Genomic DNA, 22830 nt, shown 5'->3' with positions numbered 1-22830 from the left:
AGACAGATTAGACAGGGGAAGGGCAAATGGCATTCTTGCTTTCGGTTTCCTCAGGCCAAGGCTCACCAGGGACACCAGATTCCAAAACCCAGACTATTATGTACAAAGGTTTTGGGAGGAGGGTAAATCAAACAACCTCTAAAAAACAGAGAGCCTGCCATTTGAGTGGGATGGAGGGTGGGCTCTGGAAGGCATTAAGATTTTTTTCCTCCAATTTTATTAAGCTGGCAAATATTTATTGGTGTTGTAAGTGGTCAGATTGAGTGACGGGGAGGAAGGCCTATGTGAAGATTTTCATGTGTCTAAAATCTAAAGCAAAATCCAAAACTAGCCTCCGGGGGATGTAGACAAACCTGCAGGAAGAACTCGGATTAGCAACGCCCCCTCACCTGGCAACCTCAGGTAAAGGCCCCTGGAGGCCTGAAAAATGTGTTTATTCTTCCAGCAGTCTCTGTCTTCCAGCATCAACTTTATAAGCATTTGTACCACAGCAAGGCAGGTGAAGAAGTGTTTGTTCTCCCATTCCAAGTCCATATTCAGTTAGACAGAAACTACAAGCTGACTGAGAACTTCACCCAGAAACCTGCACCAGTCTAAAGCCCACTTCAGAAGAGATCCATACTGCTTCCATTCCCTTCACAGGTAAAATAATAACAATAACAACACCAATAATAATAATAAATTTTTAAAAATGCACCAACCAAAAACTCAAAGCAGTGTGAAAACAATCCACCAGCCAGATGGAGGAACACATGTCTTTGGCCTGAAGGGAGCCAAGATCTCTGGAGTGTGTGGAGTGACCGTCTGTGTTGAAGTCCTCCTGCCTCATCACAAGTGAATTATTGGGGTACCTTAAGTCCAGGGAATTAGAGCTAGCTCACAGTGCAAAAGTCTGTATAAGTCCACAGCCTTTGCTGGGTGAACTGGCCACAGGCTTCTCAGCATTGAATTTGAACCAGCCAATGGTATCCCAATGGCTGAAACAGGAAGCCAGATAAACAGCGTGTTATCAAGGGGGGGGGGGGGGTCCAGCACTTCCCTTAAGCCGGCGCCAGCTGCGCTCTCGGACTGTCCTAACAAAGTCCCATTGACTCACCAGCTGATTTTCCTGTGTTCAGCTCTGGGGGACAAGGAACCCTCTTTGCTGGGTGGACATTACTCTAGTGCACTGCCTGAGACACGCACCACTCAGGTCCGCCCCAGTTCCTTCCTTCCCTTTATGCCATCTGCAGAATTGGCCGGCTCTCTCTCCTAAGGCCAGTTTGGGTAGACTCTGAAGATTAAAATGAACCACAAATATCCAGGCACCGCACCCGCACCCTCAGGTGAGCAGCTTCCTCACATTTTCCCAGCTTCTCTCTTCCTACTCCCCCCCACCACCCGGGATGCTCTCAAGGCTTCCAGACATCCTGGGCAGGCGCCAGAAGAAACAGCCTTGAAGAGGGCGCTTCTCAACGCACATCCCAGTGCAGGGGGATGGTAGAGGTGGCGGGGCAGTGCAATTTTCTGGAACAGACCAGTCGGGTCACCTGCCCCAGTTGTTCCTTTAGCTTCTCCCGGGATGTTCGAAACGTTACTACTGCTTGGGGGAGCGTGGTGTCGTCTGACTATGTCTCTCTCTCTCTCTCTCTCTCTCTCTCTCTCTCTCTCTCTCTCTCTCTCTCTCTCTCTCTCTCTCTGTGTGTGTGTGTGTGTGTGTGTTTGTGTGTGTGTGCGTGCGCGCGATAGCACAACGTTTAATGCCTTTGATTGCAGGAATTCAGCGCACTTTAAATGACAGGTATTTCTTAGGAAGAGAAACTGAAGCTCAATGGGTTGGGGTTAGTTCATCGCATTGTCAACCCCAAGACGGACGCAAAGTCTAATAGGGGCATCTAGGCACTCCCGCGAAGCAGCTAGTATCACGGTTGTTATACGGTGCTTCTCCTGCGCCAGCCCGCATCCTCCCTCGGGCACCAGACTCTCCTCCCTCGGGCTGACTCCAGCCGGGCTAAGAGCAGAGCTCAGCCCCTTCGCCGCTCCAGTCCGGTGCGAGTCACTCACCGGAGCGCCTCTGGTCCCGGGTTCTGAGTCCGCGCCGCCGCCGCCGCGCAGAGTCGCGCATCGCCCGAGCAGCGCAGTACTGGACGCCCTCTCCTTACGTTCAGAAAGTTTCCCGGAGCTTCCCAGGGTCCACGGGCGAGTCTCAGCCGGCACTGCGCACTCCGGCCTCCAGCTTCTCACTAGGGCGGCCGCGGGCTCCCGCTCCACGACGAGAAGGAGGCGGCATCCTGAACAAAGTGCCGTCCCCCGGGCCGGGCGGCCGGGGGCGGAGCCTAGTGACCCGCTGCCCTAGGCACACGCCGGCTGCCTCGGCGGAGGGCCGAGCTGGGTGTGCCGAGCTGGGAGTGCCCGCGGCTGGGGGTGGCGGCTGGGGGTGGGTGGGAGGGGAGGCCCGGCTGCGGATCGCCCACGCTTTCCTCCCCTGCACTGTGCCAGCTTAACCCGCAGAGGGGCGGAGGCATGGGTCCCTTCCAGACTTTGTCATTGGAAAGCTATTCCCGTAACCCTTTCCTGCGTTAGCCTTCCCGCCCCGCCTTCCCAGCCGGCCGGCCGCAGAAAGGCGGCTGCTGCGTGGCGGGGGCTATGCCGGGAGTTGTCAGGACAGGAAGCCTTAGCACAATTGAGCCTTTCCTTTACTCAAGGACCTGCCACCACCACTTCCAGGAGAGCTCCTCCTGCCCAAGTCTTCTAACTACCTCAGTTCTTTCAGAGAAGGGTGCAGATGCATAGGTGAGAGTCCATTTCCTTCCACTCTGGACCCCTGCAAGGGTCATTATATCTGAGCTGGAACCTTTGGATGAGAGGTGAGGAGATGCCCTGGAAGTATCCAGCAAATAGTAGGCGGTGAGATAACCGACTTTCTTCACCTTTCGGACCCTAATGCAGCCCACCCTTCTTCCAGAGAAGTGTAAGGCGGAGGAGGAAGAGGAAAAGGGGAAATGACAAGATCTTACCCACAACCGTGGGCAACTGTCTGCAGTGCTGGGACGGGACTCGGGGCGGGGGTGGGGGTGGGGGGCTTCCAGACTCTGCAGCAAGCACAGACAGAAATGAGGTGGACCGTGCTCTTGCTCAGACCTGGAGCTGTGTGTAAGAGGGAACACCTGCCACCAGGAACTCTTCATGTGAGCAACTTAATCTTCTCCCAGCTCCAGCCAAATCAGTCAGGAAGACGGATTTATTTTTAAGGTGCTGGTACTGGAGAAAGCAAGATGCCGACTAACTAGGAGGTCTTGGAACAGTCAGGATTAAAGCTCCAGAATCCTGCCTGAGCCCCCCACCCTGAGTCTTGGGATACGGAGAAGTAGACAGAGGCCTTCCCAGAAGGTCAGGGAAATGAATTTAATAGAATTTTGTCCATTAAAGGAGTTCACTCTCCTTTGGAGGAATGAGGGGCTGCAGAATAACGCTGTGGATGAGTTTCTTGCTCTGTGTGTACTGGCTAAAGGTGTGGGCTTTTAAAACACGCGTTTAGAGTCTTTTTACTGGGTCTTTTACCGCTGGCTATCTCAGTTTCTTCTTTCGTAAAGAGACAATAGTAGTTCCTGTCTTGTAGTTTGCCGAAAGGATCACAAAGGAGATAGTAGCACAGGTAACACGTTTGTGCTTGGTGATAGTACGCCTTCAGTAAACAGAGATTTAAGAGACTTAAACTAAGACTTGACACTCACCAACTGGAATCCCTTCTTACTTCTCAGCATACCCCCAGTCTGCATAGTGGTGCCTGTCCTAAGAAGCACCGTCCCTGGCCTGGGTGGCACATACCTGTAATCCAGCACTCAGGAGGCTAAGGCAAAGGGATCCTGAGTTTGAAGGCAGCGTGAGCTACATAGAGATATTCTGCCCTTCCTTGGTGCTCACTGAGTAGGGCTTCCTAGGTTTCTTGGCCCTGAAGTCCCAAGAACCAAAGACTGTGATAGGCATGCAGACGGGCATCAGAGACGGAACTGTCCACTGACATCAAACTGAATGCCAAGCCCATGCAGCCACACCAGTAATGGCAGCATGTCACTCTTAGGGTGCTTCCCAGAGTGGAAAGGAAGGCCAGCACTATACTTCTGTAAGATTTTAGTCTTATATTTAGATCACTATTTCTCTCCTGTGGCCTGTCATATAAGTCCCCCTCACAATCTGCTCCAGTGACCTTGAGTTTGCAGGTGAACACAGGAGCCTGTGCACAGCCTTGTGGAAGGGAAGTAAGGGGCCCAGTCTTATTGGGGTGACAGGCAGTATCTGAAGGCTACCAAGAAGGAGCACAGGTCAGAGCAGCAGAGAGGAGCAGCCAGTGGCCAATATGGACGGAGTCCTGTTTGGAGACGAAGCAGGGTCCCACCCATAAGTGGCCTCCGCTAAATGCCTACCTACTGAGCGGTTTTCGTCTGAATGCAGTGATGATTCAGTTGCTCTCAATCAAACAATTGGATTTTCCTTAAATATGAAAATCGATGAGAGGTAAAGACGCCGGCTGCAGACAGGGTGGGATGGCAGGAGCCAGGATGATGCCAGGAGTCAATTAGTTGGTGAGTGGTAGGAGGGTGAATTAGACGCACAGTAGGGGACCCTAGGCATGATCACAGCCCCCATCTCCATGAGAAGGTGGCTTCAGGACCTGCTGACCCCCGCTAAGGGCAGGTTCCTGCTATGTCCTCTGCTGCTGAGCCTCATTCTGCTCCAGGTGGTTAACAAGAGGATTAATGTCAATGTGACAAATAGATTTTTTTTTAAATCAGCCCAAGAAGCTTGTGGTCATCCCATTGAGCCACAGACCTGGCCTGAGATGAGAGCATTGGAAGCCCCAGAAAGCATAGCAAATTTTATTTACTTATTTTTTATTTTCTTTATGTCTTTTTTTCTGCCACAGCCTGATTGCTTTGTGTGGGGGCGTGGTGGGGGTGGGTGATGTTTTCTTGTTACCTTGAGCTCTGTAGACCAGGGTTCATTTGTCCCACCACTGGGGTCACCTTGGGGCTTTGGGGATCTGAATAGGATGGTAGTGGCCCCTGCATTCCCTGTGATCTGTAATGGGTCTTGACTCTGCTTTCTCAGGGACCGAGAGCAGTTCGCCAGGAACTTGGCAGGGGTAGGAAGTCAGTGCACAGCTTCGTTTTCTTCAGCATGTAACAAACGTTATTAGCGCTCCTGAGGTGGAGTCCAGGGACCTTCTGACTTCCTCCTCGGAAGCCAGTGGAAAAACACTGGGCCTGGCTGCAGAGAACCTGATTCCATCCTTGCCTGGCTGCTGCCGCTTACTGAAGTACATCACATCAGTTTGCTCATCCGTTCAATGGGGTATCATCACCCAGGGGACATCAATACATACCACCAAGGCTGTGGTATCAGTGAGATCACAGAAGGGGCTTTGGCTTAGACAGGGCCAAGCAAACATAAGGCGAAGTGCAGTGACCACCCAGTAGGCACCAGATCACACCCAGTCCCCATGACCCCTCCCCCCACCTCACTGGTGGGCTCACTGCTGCAAAGTTTATTTTTGAGAGATGGAAGCCTGTCCACACATAACCCTGTCCCCTCTGGGGGCTCCCTATGCAGCTGGAATTTGCCCCTGCCCTGTCCTTCGCCACGCAGACCTCACAGCACCGGCCCTGAGTCCGGCTTTCAGTGTTGATTGCTAGAGTGAATGAGGGCCCAGGAGTCAACAGTCTGTGGGGAAAGCTGGCATAGGCGTGAAGGGTTTATGAGAGCCAGCGAGTTACTGCCTTATCGGGAAGATGAGCTTCTCCCTCACTGTTACCAGGAAGTAAAATGTGAGGAGAGCCAGTGTTTTTCCAAAGATGGCCTTTGAAGAGGAGTGTTTCTTTAAGGGCCAGGAAAGTAGAAGTGAGTGGCACTGGTGGAGCGAAGCCGGGCCCTTTAAGAAGCATAGTAAGGACAGGCTTTGCAATCCTGGAGACAGTGACAGTCCATACTTACTTACATTTACTTGCTGGATACCTATAGCTTTTTTACTTGTTTATTTATTTATTTGGGTTTTTTGAGACAGGGTTTCACTATATAGCCCAGGCTGTCCTGGAACTCACTCTGTAGACCAGGCTGGCCTCAAACTCAGAGATCTGCCTGTTTCTGCCTCCTGACTGCTAGAATTAAAGGCGTGTGCCGCTACTACCCTGAGCCTATAGCTATTTTAAACACCCAACTTATACCAACCCATATCATAGCAAGCCTACATAATGAACATCGGGCTTTTCTTTTTGCCTTTTATCAAGTCTTAAAGGGTCATAATTTTTAAAAATGTGTTTGTGTGTGCATGATTAACGCATATGTGTGCTCAGTGTGTAGAGATATATGTGCAAGAAAACAGCCCTGGGTGTCATTCTCAGGAATGCTTCTGAGATAGGGTCTTTGGTTGGGGTGGAGTTCACCAATTAGGACAGATTGTCTGGCCAGAGAGCCTCAGGAAACCTCCCAAGTGCTGGGATTACAAAACCATGCCCCTCATATTTGATTCAGGGGATTAAACTGGGGTCTCTTCATTGATGGAGTTACCTCCCACTCCCATGCAGGCCCTAAAGTTTCTTTTTAAAAGACAGGATCAGGAGCTGGAGAGATGGCTCAGCAGTTAAGAGAACAGGCTGCTTTTCCAGAGGGCCCAGATGCGATTCCCAGCACTCACCTGGACACTCACAGACCAACACTTACACTGCATCTCACAGCAGACTGTACCTCAGTTCCAGGCGATCTGACATCCTCTTCTGGCCTCTGCCTGCACCAAGTACGGATGCAGTGCACAGACATATACACAGATAAAACACCCATGCAACACTAAAAAATAAATACAATAAAAGACAGGGTATCTCTACATGGCCTAGGCTGGCTTTAAACTCCTTGGTTCAAGTGGTCCTCATGCCTCAGCCCACTGAGTAGTAAGAACTATGAACACATTCCACCCAGTGTGGCCATAGTATTCTTTTTAAAAAATATTTATTTATTATGTATACAATATTCTGTCTGTATGTCTGCAGGTCAGAAGAGGGCACCAGATCTCATTACAGATGGTTGTGAGCCACCATGTGGTTGCCGGGAATTGAACTCAGGACCTTTGGAAGAGCAGGCAATGCTCTTAACCACTGAGCCATCTCTCCAGCCCCATAGTATTCTTTAAGAAACATTTCGTTATGTATTTATTTATTGTGTATGATCTTGCCCACAGGTATACAGCATATGCAGAAGCCAGAGGACAACTTGTGAGAGCTGAATCTCTTCCTCTACCATGTGGATCCTGGGGACTGAGTGCAGGTCATTAGGTTTGTAGACAAGTGCCTTTATAGGCAAACTATCTTGCAGGACCCACAGATATCATTTTTATTTCTATTTTGTGAATTAAGAAATTGAGGTTAAGTATCTTGTGTGTGTGTCTCACAGTTATGAAGTTCTAGGGCAAGGATCTGATCCCATGCCATCTGGCTCATACAGTCCAGAGGATTGTTCATACGCAGAGGAGCACATTGTGGCAGCATGAGTAGGGGGGTCCTGCCATATGCTAGCTTCCTGCCATACACTAGCTTCCTGCCATATACTAGCGCATACCTTTATTGATTGACAGTTTACCTGGGGTATAATTTACTGTAAACTTGACCAATGTAAGTGTAAAACTGACTTGTAGCAAATCTGCAGAGTTGCATGATCATCACCACATTTAACTTTTAGAACATTTCCCAAGATTTCTTACAGGGCACATGTTTTGGGCTGAACATCAGTTTCCTCATCTGTAAGGGTAATAACACTGCCAGCCTCATAGGTCTGTGAGGAGCATGACATGGGGCACTGAGTGGTGTGGCTGGTGTTTAAGGGGCATCGGTCTTGTCGTCACGACAGTCTCTTAGTCATTGAAACACAGTCTTTTAGACTGGAAGTGCCCTAGAGACTGTTGAATCCCACCCCAGACCTTTGACAGAAAGAAACTAAGGTGCCAAGATGTTTGACAACTCTCCAAGGGAGGACACACAATGTTGGTGGCAGGGCTGGAACTGGAATCCAAGTTTCTTGGTTGGTGGTTCGATGCATTCTTTTCTTTGGAGACATTTTTCTTTCTGTGACACAGGGATGTCATTGTTCAACTCCACTACCATCTTTGTGGGTACCCTCCAGAGCAAGGCTGACAGGCAGTCATGGACCCTGGGAGCTTGCTTAGCAGTCTGGCCTTGGAGCAGAGAATGCAGCTGGAACAGGCTGTGTGCAGAGTCAGGGGACAATAGCTAATGTAGAGGCTGAGACAAGAATACCCATTGTCAGAACAGGGCATGCATTGACTCAAAGAATGGAGGACTCTGCCAATCCAAGTCAGCAAGTCTCTGTAGCGCTCACAGGCAGAGCCAGCTCTGTGGGCTGTGAACAGGCATAATGGCATAGTGCCCCATGCTTCCCATGCTTGCAAGGGCCCCTCCTTGGCTTAATGCCTGTAATTCTGAAATTCTTGATAATTTTAAGCAAAAAAAATCACAAAATTTTGTTTTAAATTTAAATAACTATTTTATATTTAAAAATTTTAAATTGTATAATCATTTTTGTCCATGGATGCTTTTTTTTCTCTCCAGACAGGGTTTCTCTGTGTAGCCTTGGCTGTCCTGGGAACTCACTCCATAAAGCAAACTGGCTTGAACTCACAGAGAGTTGCCTGCCTCTGCCTCCTGAGTGCCAGGATTAAAGGCATGTGCTGCCACCACCTGGCTGACCATGGACTCTTAATGCTCCATCAAGGAATCATGTCTCCATGTGAATTTATTCACATGTCTACTCTGCATGTGTTCTATATGGTTGCAGGGTATTAGTTCTGAATATTGAGAAGACTGAGGACTGGACGTTCTGTTGTACACCTGTAGCCCCACCTGCACAGTGAGAAGACTGAGGACTGGACGTTCTGTTGTGCACCTGTAGCCCCACCTGCTTTAGAGTCTAAAGGTAGATCACTTGGGTTCTGGAGTTTGGGGCCAGCCTGGGCAACAGCCAGACTCCATCTTGCAAAAGAAGGGAAGGGGGCAATGGAGGAAGGAGAGGAGGGAGAGAACGAGTAGGTGAGGCAGATGAAGCTGGGTGTGGTTGTTTATAACTGTTATCCTAATGCTTGGGAGGCTAAGGCAGAAATATTACCACAAAAATTCAGAGCCAGCCTGGGCTACATAGCAAGTAGCAGACCAACTAAAGACACATAGCCAAATCTCATCTCAAATAAATAAGCAAGCAAAGTTGTAAGACAACTTGTGTACTATGAACCAACTATGTCAAAGATGGCTCACAAAACTATATCTCTGTGTATACATATATATAGGGTTTTGTTTTATTTTGAGATAGGGTCTCATTATGTAACTCTGGATTGCCTAGAACTCACTCTATACACCAGGCTGGCCTCGAACTCACAGAGACCCCCCCTGCCTCTGTCTCACACATGCTAGGATTAAAGGCGTGTGCTATTACACCTAGCTTTATATAGTTTTTAAAGTCTGCAAAGACACTCCACACTAACCTCAGGTGTTACTTCCAGCAGCGTCAACAAGGGAGTCCACTTATTTGATTGAATTGTTTTTATTTGCTTTTATTTATTTTTTTAATTTAATTAAAAAAGTCTTTCAGTGTTTTGAAACAAGGTGTCATGCAACCCAGGCCGGCCTCAGATCCAATATGTAGCCTTACATTTCTTTCTATTACATTTTATTTATTGTATATGTGTACTCGCATGCGGACACACTGGCATATAAGTGCATCTGCCACGGTAGGAGTCAGTTCTCCCCCTCTACCATGTGGGTCTCAGGGACTAAATTCAATTAATCAGGCTTAGCTACAGTTACCTTTATCCACTGATTCCTCTCACCAGCCTGGGTTGTTTGCTTTGTACAGGAAGGATGTATTCATGCATTGCTTACATGATTATAAATAAAAGTATAATCTCCTCCTGCTATGTTCTGCAAACATTTTCTTCTATTGACAAATAATCTTGAAACACTAAAAGAGGTGTTTTTGAGAGGATGTGTTAGTTACTTTTCTTGTTACTAAGACAGAATACACGACAGAAGCAACTTAAGGGACCAGGGTTACTGGGGCTCACAGTTCAGAACGTACAGCTTCCCCCAGTGGAGAAAGCAGGACTGGAGGAGCTTGTGGCTACAGTTTACATGGAGTGACAAACAGGAAGCCCCTCTGCTTCACAGTGACCCATCTCTTGTGCATGGCCTCCAGTTCCAAAGGTTCCACATTCTCCCAAAACAGTATCCCCGGCTGGGAGCCTGGTGTTCAAATCCAAGCCTGTCAGGGACTGTAGGGGTTTGAATGAGAATGGCCCCACGGGCTTTAATGCTTAGTCACTAGGGAGTGGCACCATTTGAAAGGGTTTAAAGGAGGTGTGGCCTTATTGGAGTAGGGATGGCCTTGTTGAAGAAAATATATCTCTGGGGGTGGGCTTTAAGGTTTCAAAAGCCCATGCCAGACCTAGTTTCTGTCTGTCTGTCTGTCTGTCTGTCTGTCTGTCTGTCTGTCTGTCTGTCTTCTCTGCCTAGGGATCAGGGTGTAGCTCTCAGCTCCTGCTCCAGTGCCTGTCTGCATGCCGCCATGCTCCCTACCATGACGGTCATGGACTAAACCTCCGAAACTGTAAACCAGTCCCAAGCAAATGCTTTCTTTCCTACGTGTTGCCTTGGTCGTGGTGTCTCTTCACAGCACAGAAGAGTGAAGACGGGGACATTTCACATTCAAACCACAGCAGAGGAAAGGACGGATCATGGGTGCTAGAGTTCTCGGCTGAGGCAAAGGAAACATTCAGCTGCGCTAGGACTGGGGGGCAGGTGTGGTGTTGGGGAAGAGAATTGAGTGTGGGGACAGGGAGCAGGCTGGGCACGGCAGGCATGGGCATTTTCTCCTCTGGGATTTAAAAGCTGTTACGCCCACTTTGGAAGAGAGAGAAAGGGGTGTGAACTGTTAGATCAAAGAAGAGGACTTTTCACGGTGACTCTGGCGACAGTAAACAAAAACAAACAAGATGGGACTAGACAGGACAGCCCCACAAGAAAGAAAAATTGGAGTTTGAGTTTGCCAGAGAAGCCAAAGTCCAGCTCAGTGGATGACTCAAGCTTTGAAGTTAAGGCTGCGGTAACATCTAACCTTCCCCACGTCCTAAGGATCCAGTGCGAACCGCTGTTAAGAAGAAAAGACCCTGACAATGCCCCTGTGGCCAGCTTCCAAGGAGGGGTTAATGAGGGGATGTTGGTGAAGTCAGTGACCGGCTCAGACTAGGAATCCCCAAGAACCCCAAATGTCAAGTGGTCATTTCACTGTCTAGAGAGTCATTCTTTTGTATGCGTGGGTGGGAGGTATATGTGTGGGTATGTGGGTGTGTGCTCGTGTGGTGGAGGGGCATGGCCACATGTGAGCATGTGCATATGGAAGCTAGAGGTCAACCTCGAGCGTTGTTCCTCGGGAGCCATCCACCTTGTTTTTTGAGACGTGGTCTTTCCTTGGGACTTACGGCTCAGTAAGGCGAGGCCTGCCAGTGAGTTCTAGGGATCTGTCCATCACTGCCTCCCCAGCACTGGTGTTAGAAGATCAGGCCACCTGTGTGTGACGTGCACTGCCACACACATGTGGAGGGCAGAGGACAGAACTGAGTCTATCCTTCCACTGTGGAGTTCGGGGCATTGAACTCGGGTTGTCAGGCTTGGTGGCTAGTGCCTCTCCTCCGTGAGCTGTATCACCAGCCTGCACCTGGGTTTTTATGTGAGTGCTAGGGATTGGGCCCATGCCCTCGTTTCTGTAGCTCACGCTTTACCCACTAGTCAAATCTCCAGATCTAAAGAATGTTTCTTCTAAACCCTCCACACCCCTGCCTTCCTGGAAGAGCCTGGATTCTGAGCTCCACCCTGTCAAGGTCTGGTCTCCACTGGCCAGGAAGAGAAGCTGGCTGCAACCCAAGGCCTGGGGAGCTAAGGAAGAGAAGAAAATCCCTTCCCCCACTCCTATGCTAGAGGCCACTGAGGCTGAAACTGTGCTCAGTTTGGCACTGTGGGATTTCCAGGGTAAAAATGCTCTGTTTATGCTGATCTGGGTTTCCCCAGTCTTCACTAGTGCCCTTTCGGGCACTCTCCCTAAATCTGCGGAGTGCATTGGTGGCTGATGGACCACGCTGTGGCTGCAGCCTTCTTGTTAGTACAGATGTGCTTTGCAGCAGCTGTAACTGAAAGCCACACCTGTTGTCTAGATCAACTGCTGTAACTCTACTCCTAGGAAAGCAGACAAGCGGGAAGGCCTCTTCCAAGTACCCCTTGTCAAGGGCATGTGGAAAAGCAGGCATGTGTCTGTCACAGCAGCAGGGGAGCTCTGCCTGGAAGGTCTCGGGGGCCCTGGGAATCTCAGCCATTAACTGGAATCTCCCAATTCAGCCTTGTCCCAACTGTACCCGTGCCATAGCCCCTTCCTCACTCCCCCAACACATCGAAGTGGGGAAAGCTGAGAAGTAAGGAAGATGGCGGGGAAGTCATGCTGTTTCCAAGGAGCCAGATGTTTCCAGGTCTCTGATTTCCCTGGGGACATTCAGATTTAGCGAGGTGGCCTGAGCTAAGAGGAGGAGGCGCTGAGGAGCCAACTACAAAATGGACAGCGGAAGTGAAAAGAGACGCAGGGATACGGGACGACTCGAAAAGCCGAGCAGAGCTTGCTTTTCCTGGGCACCAGTCATGAAGACACTGGCTATGGAGACCCGGAACTACCACGGGAGAATTTCATTCCACTGAGCAGCAGTGCGGGTCCTGCCGGGGCCCGGCGTCCGTGAGACCGGCGCACCATCCATTCCCAGAACCTGGACAGAGTTGAGTCCCTCGCTGACATCCTGGGTACCAGGTAAAATCCAGAAATCCCAGGTCTGTGAGGAAATCTCAGCAAGACAAATCCAAGTCACACACTCTCTGACACCTATACCCACATAGTAAGTCACACATTAAAAAACCTGGCGGTGAAAAGCAGGTGGTGAGCTGGCATTGTTGATCTCTGCGGTGTACGCTCATATCCGCATCAGCGCTCTTAATGACCACATGCCACTCCACGTTCAGGGGAGGAATGTCAGCGGGCAAGTCAGAATGGTGCCAAGGCTTCAGCAAGACAGCGCCCTCTAATCCTCCGACAACCCTGGCAGCGACAGGAGAGATGGCGCATGTGGCAGACGGCGCCCCGCCAGATGTAAGACACTGCTGACCCCTGCTGGCGAGTGCGCTCCTGCAGCAACTACAGAGAGCTCCGGGAAGAATGCAGGACTGGAAAAACCTCGCAATCTGTCTGGAAGGGGTAGGAAGAAATACCCCAGCCCAGAATCAACCCATCTGGAGCTCCTTTGAGAAGACAAAGCAGAAATTAGAATAAAACACAGATTGGCTTTCTGAGGGGAGTGCGACAGACTAGCAGCATGTCCTCTCCAGCTTCTGTAGCCTGGAAAACTCTGCTGCCAGTCCTCTTGAAACTAAATTGAGAAACCATTAGCAACATCCATTGCCAAATTCAACCATTAGGGAGACAAAAATAAAAGGGAGTGTCGGGGGGCGGGGCGAGGGAGGAAAGGAAAGACAACATTCTCAAGTAGTTCGCAGTTTTCAATTGTGACCATTATCTCTAGCTTCCTGGTTTCAGCACAGAGACTGTTTCAGCTTGATTTCCTCTGTACTGATGGTCCCCTTGCACTGGAGACTGCCTTTAATACCATTTTTTAATTATTTTTTTTCCAGGAGAAACACTGCTATCATGGTCTCTGGGTGCCTCTAAGAAGTCTGGCATCTAGAGTAACTGCATTTGGACTGAATTTTTTTTTTTTTTTTTTTTTTTTTTTTTTTTTGGTTTTTCGAGACAGGGTTTCTCTGTAGCTTTGGAGCCTGTCCTGGAACTAGCTCTTGTAGACCAGGCTGGTCTCGAACTCACAGAGATCTGCCTGCCTCTGCCTCCCGAGTGCTGGGATTAAAGGCGTGCGCCACCGCCGCCCGGCTGGACTGAATCTTTTTTAAAATTCATTTTATACATAGGAAGAGAAAAGTCCAAGCATTTGAGAATCTCCACTAGAGTAGTCACAAGGACCTAAGGAGCCCAGGACTCTGCTAATTCCAACAGAAGCAGTACAGAGGCCCCAATCAGAAGCAAAAGTCACCCATTGCCAAAGCTCTTCCTCTACCTTGAACCAGGTTATCAGAACCTGTCTTCACCCCTGCTGCATCCTAGGCCCCATCAAGGGTGTGTACACACAGTCCTCTAGGCTGCCACCGTGTGGCCTGCCCTGGGCACAGCACTGAATCTGCTCCCACCAAGGAACTGTGACTTCTCTCTCACGACAGCCTCTAGCCAGCATATTCCACTTCTCTCCCTCTTCCTCATTCTTAACTTCCTCCTCCTTCTATTCGTTATTATTTTTCGTGATGCTGGGAATGGAATCCAAAGACACAACCTATCATCAGACTACTTTAATAGCCTCCAGTTTGCATTTTATTTGACCTCTAGCATTTGACAATTGGTATGCACTTACACTTACATAAAATCACTGTGAAATATTTTAGACATATAAAAGGTATAGAAAATAATGTAACAAGAAATTGTTACGGTAGTATTCTTCAGAGAAACAGAAACGATGGAAGATGTGCATGTGTGTAGATACATTGGCAGGCAGACACAGAAGGAGGAATAGGCGCTTATGCCAGAAGCTAAAAGGTCTCAGTTCTATAAAATGGGCCACCAGGCTGGAGACCAGGGAAAGTCAATGGTGTGGTTCAAAAGCCAGCAGACTCAAGATTGGGGAAGAGGCAAGGTTTCGGCTCAGATGCAAAGGCAGAAAAACTGGTGTTTCAGTTAGACTGTCAGGCAGGCAAGGGAGTTCTCCCTGCCTGGGGAGAAAGTTCTGTTGGAGAAGGCAGCTTGCTTCGTTCAGTCTTCTAATTTAAATGTTAATATCACTCCAAAATGCCATCACAGAAACCTCTAGAAAAATGTTTGATCAGTCTGGACGCGACATAACCCAGACAAGTTGGCACATTATAAATTTAGCCATAATGATGGTATTGTGGAGTTTAGGAAATAAAACATTGCACACATGGTTTATACTCCTCCTCCATTGCCTTTCTTCCTTTCTTGGCCCACAGAGTAAACATCATTTGAATTTGCTGTTAATCATTGCATAGTTTTATCCCACTGTGCATCTTAACTGGTAAACTCTGCAGTTTTCCCTCCTGGCTCAACATTATACTGTAAGGTTGATGCATTGATGCCTGTAAATTTAGTTTATTAATTTCCACTGCTTTTAATATTCCATTGTTCTATAATTCATCAATGTTGTTGTATTCAACTTTTTATTTTAAATGGTTGCTATGGCAATTTTATTTTTTGTTTCTAGAGACTGATCCTGGGTTTGAACTTGGGACCTTGCACATGCTCGGCAAGCCCTCTCCCGATGTTCCACATCTCTGGTCCTTGGGAATCCTTACATACTTCTTGTAGTGCACATTTGTATTCCTTATTAGTCTATCCGAGGGTGAAATTAATAGTCTTGGAGTCGGACACTTCTCACTTGGTCACATCTTTGCCAACACTTGGCATTGTCTCCAGTCTCCTTTTCTATATCTAGGTTGTTACAGGACTACATGCGTAAATTTTAATGTAAATTTCACTCTATTAGCAGAGTGGATAATTGATCATAAGTTCATTCTTCAATAGGATTGCCTTCTATTTCTCAGCTCTTACCTTTTTCCCATTTCTACCATTGACCCTTTTCTCTTTAATTTGAAGAATTAAATGCTGTGACTAGTTATCTTTTTTGAAGTAAATACTTTGTTCATTTTTTTCCTCCCAAATTAGTGGCTTCTGTCTCTTACCACCATGATGGTTTTCATTGCGGTATAATATATATAATTCACTTGCTTAAGTATATAATTTAATGATTTTTAGAAATCAATTTGAAGAGTTGTGTAACTGTTGCCACAGTCCAGTTTTAGAACGTTTCCAACACCACAAAGCAATTCCTCCCACCCACTTGCAACCTATTCCGGTTCCCACCCATAGCCACAGACAACCACTAATTCTCTTTCTGTCTCACATTCTGCTTCACTAGACATTTCACGTAAATGAAATCATATAATATGAGGTCTTTTGCATCTGTCTCATTCAGTTTGAATAATGGTGTTTAAGGTTTGTTCGGACTGAAGTCATACTAGTTATCTTTCTTTACTGCACAGCAGTGCTCCCTCTTATGAAGACAGCACATGTCCTTCATTGGCCAGTCAACGAGTATCTGGCTTATACTTTATCTCACAAGGAACAGATCTCAAGCCAGATGTGCCGGCACAAGCTTGTAATCCCAACACTCAGGAGGTGTTTGCAGGAGGACCGCTGTAGGTTTGAAGTCAGCCTGGGCTACATAGCAAGACCCTGTCTTAGAAGAGGAGAGAAGGAAGGAAGGAAGGAAGGAAGGAAGGAAGGAAGGAGGGAGGGAGGGAGAGAGGGAGGGAGGGAGAGAGGAAAGGAAGGAAGGAAGGAAGAGAGAGAGAGAAAGAAAGAGAAAGAAGTGAGAGAGAGAAAGAGAGAGAGGGAGGGAGAGATGGGCAGAAGGCTATAAATAATCACATTAGATATAAGTGGCATAAACATTTCGTTAAAAATAATTATTTTATTATCACCAAAAGTTCATTCAACCTCCTCCAGGATAAATACAAAGAAAAATCACACAGCAAGGCGGTGGTGGCACACACCTTTAATCCCAGCACTCGGGAGGCAGAGGCAGGCGGATCTCTGAGTTCGAGGCCAGCCTGGTCTACAAGAGCTAGTTCCAAGACAGGCTCTAGAAACTACAGGGAAACCCTGTCTCGAAAAAACCAAAAAAAAAAAAAAAAAGAAAGAAAAAAAAGAAAATCACACAGCATACCACAGTACAATTGCTAGAACCAAAGACAAAAGGTCTTACCAAGAACCATCAGAAAAAATAAAAGCACATTACACACAGGAAGCCAAGTGGTAAATAAATATTGGCTCTTGCTTGCTTGCTTGCTTTCTCCCTTTGAAGCAGGGTCTCACTGTGTAGTCCAGGCTGGTCTCAGAGCCATAACTCTCTTGCCTCAGCCTCCTGAGAGATGGGCTTAGAGGCGTATGTCCCCATTCCTAGTATTGCCACAAGACTTTCTTTTAATTAGTGTTATCAGGTCTGTCCTTTTCTGTCTTTTTTTCATGTTTTCAGATGCAAAGTTTATTTATTTTAGGTAGCAGCAAATAATTTAGTATTGCTTAAAATAAAACTCCAGCCAGGCACACACCTGTAATCCTAGTACCCAGGGAGCCAAAGCGGAGGATTCCAAGTTGAAGACAGCCTTCAAAATAAAATAAAATAAAATAAAATAAAATAAAATAAAATAAAAATGAAGCACACTGCATTAAACAATCTGTCTTCAAAATGAAAAGTTTAGGGGACTGGAGAGATACCTTAGTGGTTAAGAGCCCTTGCTGTACTTGCAAAGGACCTGGGTTCGGTTCCCAGCACCCACATGGCAGCTCAGAACTGCCTGTAACTCCAGTTCCAGAGGCTCTGATGCCCTCTCCATGTCACCATGAGCACCAGGTGTGCACGCAGTACACACACACACACAAAATACAAGTGTAAATCTTTAGAAAAATAAAACTGATGTTTTTAATGAAATACCTTTCTTGTTTATATTTAATATGATTGTTAATAGGGTAGGTTTGAGTCAGTCTCCTTGCTATTTGTTTTCTATTTGTCTCCTCTGTTTTATTTTAGCCTCTTTCTTTGCCTGTTTTTATTCTAAGTATTTTTATAATTCATTCACTGATCTGTTAGTTGAAATTTCTTGAGTTGTTGTTGTTACAGAAGACACCTGTAAGAGAGGGTTCTCTCCTTCCAACCACGTAGGCCTCAGTGAATAAACACAGGTCATCAGGCTTGGTAGCAGGTGCCTTTAGTAACTGAGCCATCTTGCTGGACCTAGACCCAGAATTTTGTTTTGACAACTTTAGTGACTATAAAGTCTTGTTCCCCTCTCTTCTGCTCATAGTATTTCTGTTGAGAAAGAGAACTTTGGCTGGGCAGTGGTGGTGCACGCCTTTCAACCCAGTACTCGGGAGGCAGAGGCAGGAGGATCTCTGTGAGTTCAAGGCTAGTTTGGTCTACAGAGTGAATTCCAGGACAGGCTCCAGAGAAACCCTGTATGGAAAAACCAAAACCAAAAGCAAAACCAACCAAAACAACAAATGATGTAGGTATGTCTTCTATCTTTCTGATGATTTCATTGGTTAATTAATAAAGAAACTGCTTGGCCTAATAGGTTAGAACATAGGCGGGTGGAGTAGACAGAACAGATTATTAGATATGGGTTAATCAAGATGTGAGTAAGAGGCTGGAACTAATGGGCCAGGCAGTGTTTGAATGAATGCAGTTTGTGTGTTGTTATTTCGGGTGTAAAGCTAACCGTGTGGGAGCCGGGCAGGACGAAAAGCAGACCTGCCCGCAGCTCCTCACTACAAACAAACAAGCTAATGGACAAAAGAAGAAGAAGAAGAAGAAGAAGAAGAAGAAGAAGAAGAAGAAGAAGAAGAAGAAGAAGAAGAAGAAGAAGAAATAGACCTCATCCTTGTATCTGTTCCTTCTCTTATGCTCAGGGACTTCCTGTAACAGCTGTTTAAGTTATTCTACTTTTCATGCCTGATCATATCTTTATTTCAGTTTAAAATTCAATCAGTTTTATTGGGATATCATCTACTTACTGCACATTATCTCACAAAAAGGAAAAGACACCATTCAATGTTCTACAAGTCACTTTTACTGAAATATAATTGACAAAATGTAGTATGTATTTAATGGACACAACTTGATGAAGTTCAGTGGTTTTTAAGTATATTCAGAGTTCTGCAGCCAACACCAAAATGTAACTTTAGAACATTTTATTTAATACTCTTAAATGTAAAAGTTACATTTGTATGTGTGCATGCATCGTGCTGTGGCACGTGTAGAGGGCTGAAGACAGCAGGTAGGAAGTCGTTCTCTCCTTTCAGTACACGGATGCTGTGGATCAGGGTTTTCAGGCTTGGCAGCATGTGCCTTTAGCTGCAGAGCCACCCCCTGGTGCCCATTACAGTTCACTTCTATTCCTTCATGCCAAGCCTGACTCTACTGTAGCTGTTGGGTTGTTTTTTTTTTTTTTTTTTTTTTTTTTGGTTTTTCGAGACAGGGTTTCTCTTTAGAGCCTGTCCTGGAGCTAGCTCTTGTAGACCAGGCTGGCCTCGAACTCACAGAGATCCGCCTGCCTCTGCCTCCCGGTTTTGTTTTGTTTTTAACTCTTCACTCTTTGGGGTCATGCCACCCAGTTCCCAAATAAATACATGAAGACTGTTCTTACTTATGAATGCCTGACCTTAGCTTGGCTTATTTCTAGACAGTTTTTCTTAAAAAATTATCCCATCTACCTTTTGCCTCTGGGCTTTTACCTTCCTCTATTTTATATACTGCTTTTTCCTTCTTACTCTGTGGTTGGCTGGGTGGCTGGGTGACTGGCCCCTGGCGTCCTCCTCCCCTTCTCCTTTTCTCCCTCCTCCCTCCTCTCTTCTTTCTTCTATTTATCTGCCTATTTCTCTCTCCTGCCCAGCTGTTATTGGCTGTTCAGCTCTTTATTATACCAGTCAGGTGTTTCAGACAGGCAAAGTAACACAGATTTACAGAGTTTAAAAAATATGTAACACGAACAATAAAAAGAGACAGATATTGGGGTTTAAGTTGAAGATCACCAAAGCAGTCAGCCACCAGAGAGCTCTTACCTCTACCAAGGCTGGGTGATCCTGTCCTCAGCGTGACTGCAGACTGCAGACTGAGACCCCGAGCTCCTGTCTCCTTCTGTCTCACACTCCTCTCTAGTGCTGGGATTAAAGGTGTGCACCACCACTGCCTGGCCTCTATGGCTGACTAGTGTGGCTATCTTTGCTCTCTGATCTTCAGGAAAGCTTTATTTATTAAAACACAAATAAAATATCACTATATACATGTAACATAAAAGAACAATTCTTTTTTGCATAATGATGCAACACATTTTTGCATTGTTAAAGAAATATTCCACAACATAAAAGATATAACATCTTTAACTAATATTCCACAACATTGTAACAGCTAATTTTCTCCTTATCTTATAGATATGCCTGTTTGAGGGATTTTGTGTATTTAAGTAGCATTACACATTTCATAGTCTGTTGGGTCAGGTCACTCTACTATGAATGCCTTCAACGTTTATTCTTTTTCTGGTGTATAAATAGTATCTATTCCCCCTTTAATACTAAATCATACTGTTTTGCCTTTTTGTGATATTGTAGCTTGAACCCAGGGCCTATCACATATGTTGGACAAGTATTCTAGAACTAAGCTATATTTTCATCCCTTTTTAATTAAAAAAAATCAATTGCATTAGTTTATTCTCTCTCTCTCTCTCTCTCTCTCTCTCTCTCTGTGTGTGTGTGTGTGTGTGTGTGTGTGTGTGTATCATAGCACATTTGTGGAGATCAGAGGACAACTTGTGGGACTTAGTTCTCTCCTTCCACCATGTGGGTCCTGGAGATTGAACTCAGGTTGTCAGACTTAGTGATAGATACCTTTCCTGGATGAGCCATCTTGCTGGTACTACTTTTTAATTTTGAGAAAGGCTCTCTCATTAAATTATCAGGCTGGTCTTGAACTAAGGCAGGCCTTGAACTGATATTCAGCCTTCTGAATATCTAGGATTACTGGCCTGTGCCATCAGTTCCAGTAATTGCCTTTATTTTTATTAATATATATTTGTTTACTTGATGGATATGTGTGTGCCTGCATGAGTTTATGTGCACCATGTGTGTGCAGGTGCCAGATTAGGCCAGAGGATGTCAGGTCCCCGGGAGCTGGAGTTGCAGGTGGTCATAAGCTGTCTTTTGTGGTCTGTCGTGGGTTCTAGGAAGTAGTTGGGTCCTCTATATTTTCATCCCTAAGGTGCTCTTAGTCTCTGAACCTTTTCTCCACCCCCTTTTTTGTTTGTTTTTGAGACAATGTCTCACTGTGTAGCCAAACTGACCTCCAAAACTTGCTATGGAGCCCAGGCTGGCCTCCAGCTTGTGATCCTCCTGCCTCAGACTCCTGAGCAGTCAGGTTACAGGTTTGTGCCACCATGCTCGGCTTCACCTTGATTTTTCAAGGCATGATTGTGGGGGTGCAGAATGCTATGTGGATAGTCCCAGTTTGTGCACTTTGAAGATGCCACTCCATTACCGCTTTGCTTGTGTTCTCTTCAGAGAGAAATCTGCTGTCCTTGTCTTGCCTCTCCTCTGGTTTTGTTACTTTCTTCTCCTTGCTTTATGGCTTGAACAGTTGACTTGTGATGGGTTTGGAACCTTTCCTTCATTGTCCCCACACTGGGCTTCATTAAGCTTCTTGACTGTGTATTTTTATAGTTTTCATTAAACACAGTAAATTTAGCCATTATTTATGTTTTATGCTGTTTTGCCTCCCTTCCTTTTCAGAGAATTAGATGTATATTAGGTTGAAGTTGTCACCCAGTTCAGGGACAGTTTGCTCCATTTTTAAAATTATCCTGGGATCTGTTCCTCAATGGGTCAGAACATTTGCTGTAAAATCTTGAAGTCCTGAGTTTAGACCCCCCAGCACCGACATAAAAGCCCAGCATGGTTACACGTGCCTGTACCCTAAGCATTGGGGAGCAGAGATGTGCAGTCCTGAGAGCTCCAGCCAGTCAGCTTAGTGGAAACAGCTTTAAATTCAGTGAGAGGGCTGGAGAGATGGCTCAGAGGTTAAGAGCACTGACTGCTCTTCTAGAGGTCCTGAGTTCAATTTCCAGCAACCACATGGTGGCTCACAACCATCTGTAATGAGATCTGGTGCCCTCTTCTGGCATGCAAGCATGCAGGGAAGGAATGTTGTATACATAATAAATAAATAAAAAAAAATAAATTCAGTGAGAGACACTGTCTCAAGTGAGTAAGGCCGAGGGTGATGGATGAAGACGCTCATGCCCCGGCTTCCACAGGCATGCACATAGGAGCACAGGGAAGGACGCATGCACACACATGCACACACACAAATACATTCTCACTTTGTCTTTCATTCCGGATGATTTTTACGGCTATGCCTTTGAGTACATGAATTGTTTTCTTCTGCAACATCATTACAAATTTCATCTCTCAAAGTTCATTTGGTTTTTTTTTTCATTGTTCACATTTTAGCAGAGCTTTCCGAGCACAGAGTATGATCCTGATATCTGCTTCAGCATCCTGTGAGTTAATCCTAACACCTGAGTCAATTCTCAGCTGGTCTCAGCTAGCTGATGTCATGGGTCGTGTCTTCCCAGTTCTTTACATGTGTGGTGATTTTTTTTTTCTGTGGAAGCCAGACATTTTGTGCTTTACCTTACTGGGCAAGCATTATTTTGGTATTCCTGTATAAATGCTTGAACTTTGGGCTGGGGTGTGGCTGTGTTTGGGAAACCGCTTTTAAGAACTGAATGTGAGTGCTCAGTCTGGGGTTAGGGTCACTCTTCTGAGGTATATCCTCCTCTGGCTCTGCTCACTGGTTAAGCACAACTCTCCATTTCTGCTGGTGAACACAGACACCGTCTCTGGCTTGGCTCTGCTGCTTCATCAGATTCATCCAGTGTGTTCTTCTCTAGTCTCAGAGACGGTTCTTCCCGGGCCTGCGCAGAGTCACACACTTAACTTTGGAAGCAGAGACTTTGGAGATCTGAGTGAACTCCAGGCAGCAACTCATTCCTGCGCCCTGTGAGCTTTGTCTCCCTAGATGCT

At 46.5% G+C, this 22830-nt stretch overlaps 1 protein-coding gene and 1 long non-coding RNA gene across 8 annotated transcripts in view; one reads left to right on the top strand and one right to left on the bottom strand.

Moving 5' to 3' along the window:
- Positions 1-2230, bottom strand: part of Nav1 (neuron navigator 1) — a 244968-nt gene extending 242738 nt beyond the window's left edge. For all 7 annotated transcript variants that reach the window (XM_038349076.1, XM_038349078.1, XM_038349080.1 and 4 more), the window contains exon 1: positions 2044-2230. The gene's annotated coding sequence lies outside the window, so the exon portion shown is untranslated. The remainder of the gene's footprint in view (positions 1-2043) is intronic.
- LOC119827412 lies at positions 1160-9285 on the top strand. Its single transcript, XR_005287666.1, has 3 exons — positions 1160-1325; positions 7208-7301; positions 8818-9285. It is a non-coding gene; the product is annotated as an uncharacterized LOC119827412 (long non-coding RNA).
- The last annotated feature ends 13545 nt before the right edge of the window (positions 9286-22830 follow it).

The sequence above is a fragment of the Arvicola amphibius genome, chromosome 12, assembly GCF_903992535.2.
Source record: "Arvicola amphibius chromosome 12, mArvAmp1.2, whole genome shotgun sequence".
Lineage (NCBI taxonomy): Eukaryota > Metazoa > Chordata > Mammalia > Rodentia > Cricetidae > Arvicola > Arvicola amphibius.
This window is presented reverse-complemented; position numbering and strand designations above follow the sequence as displayed.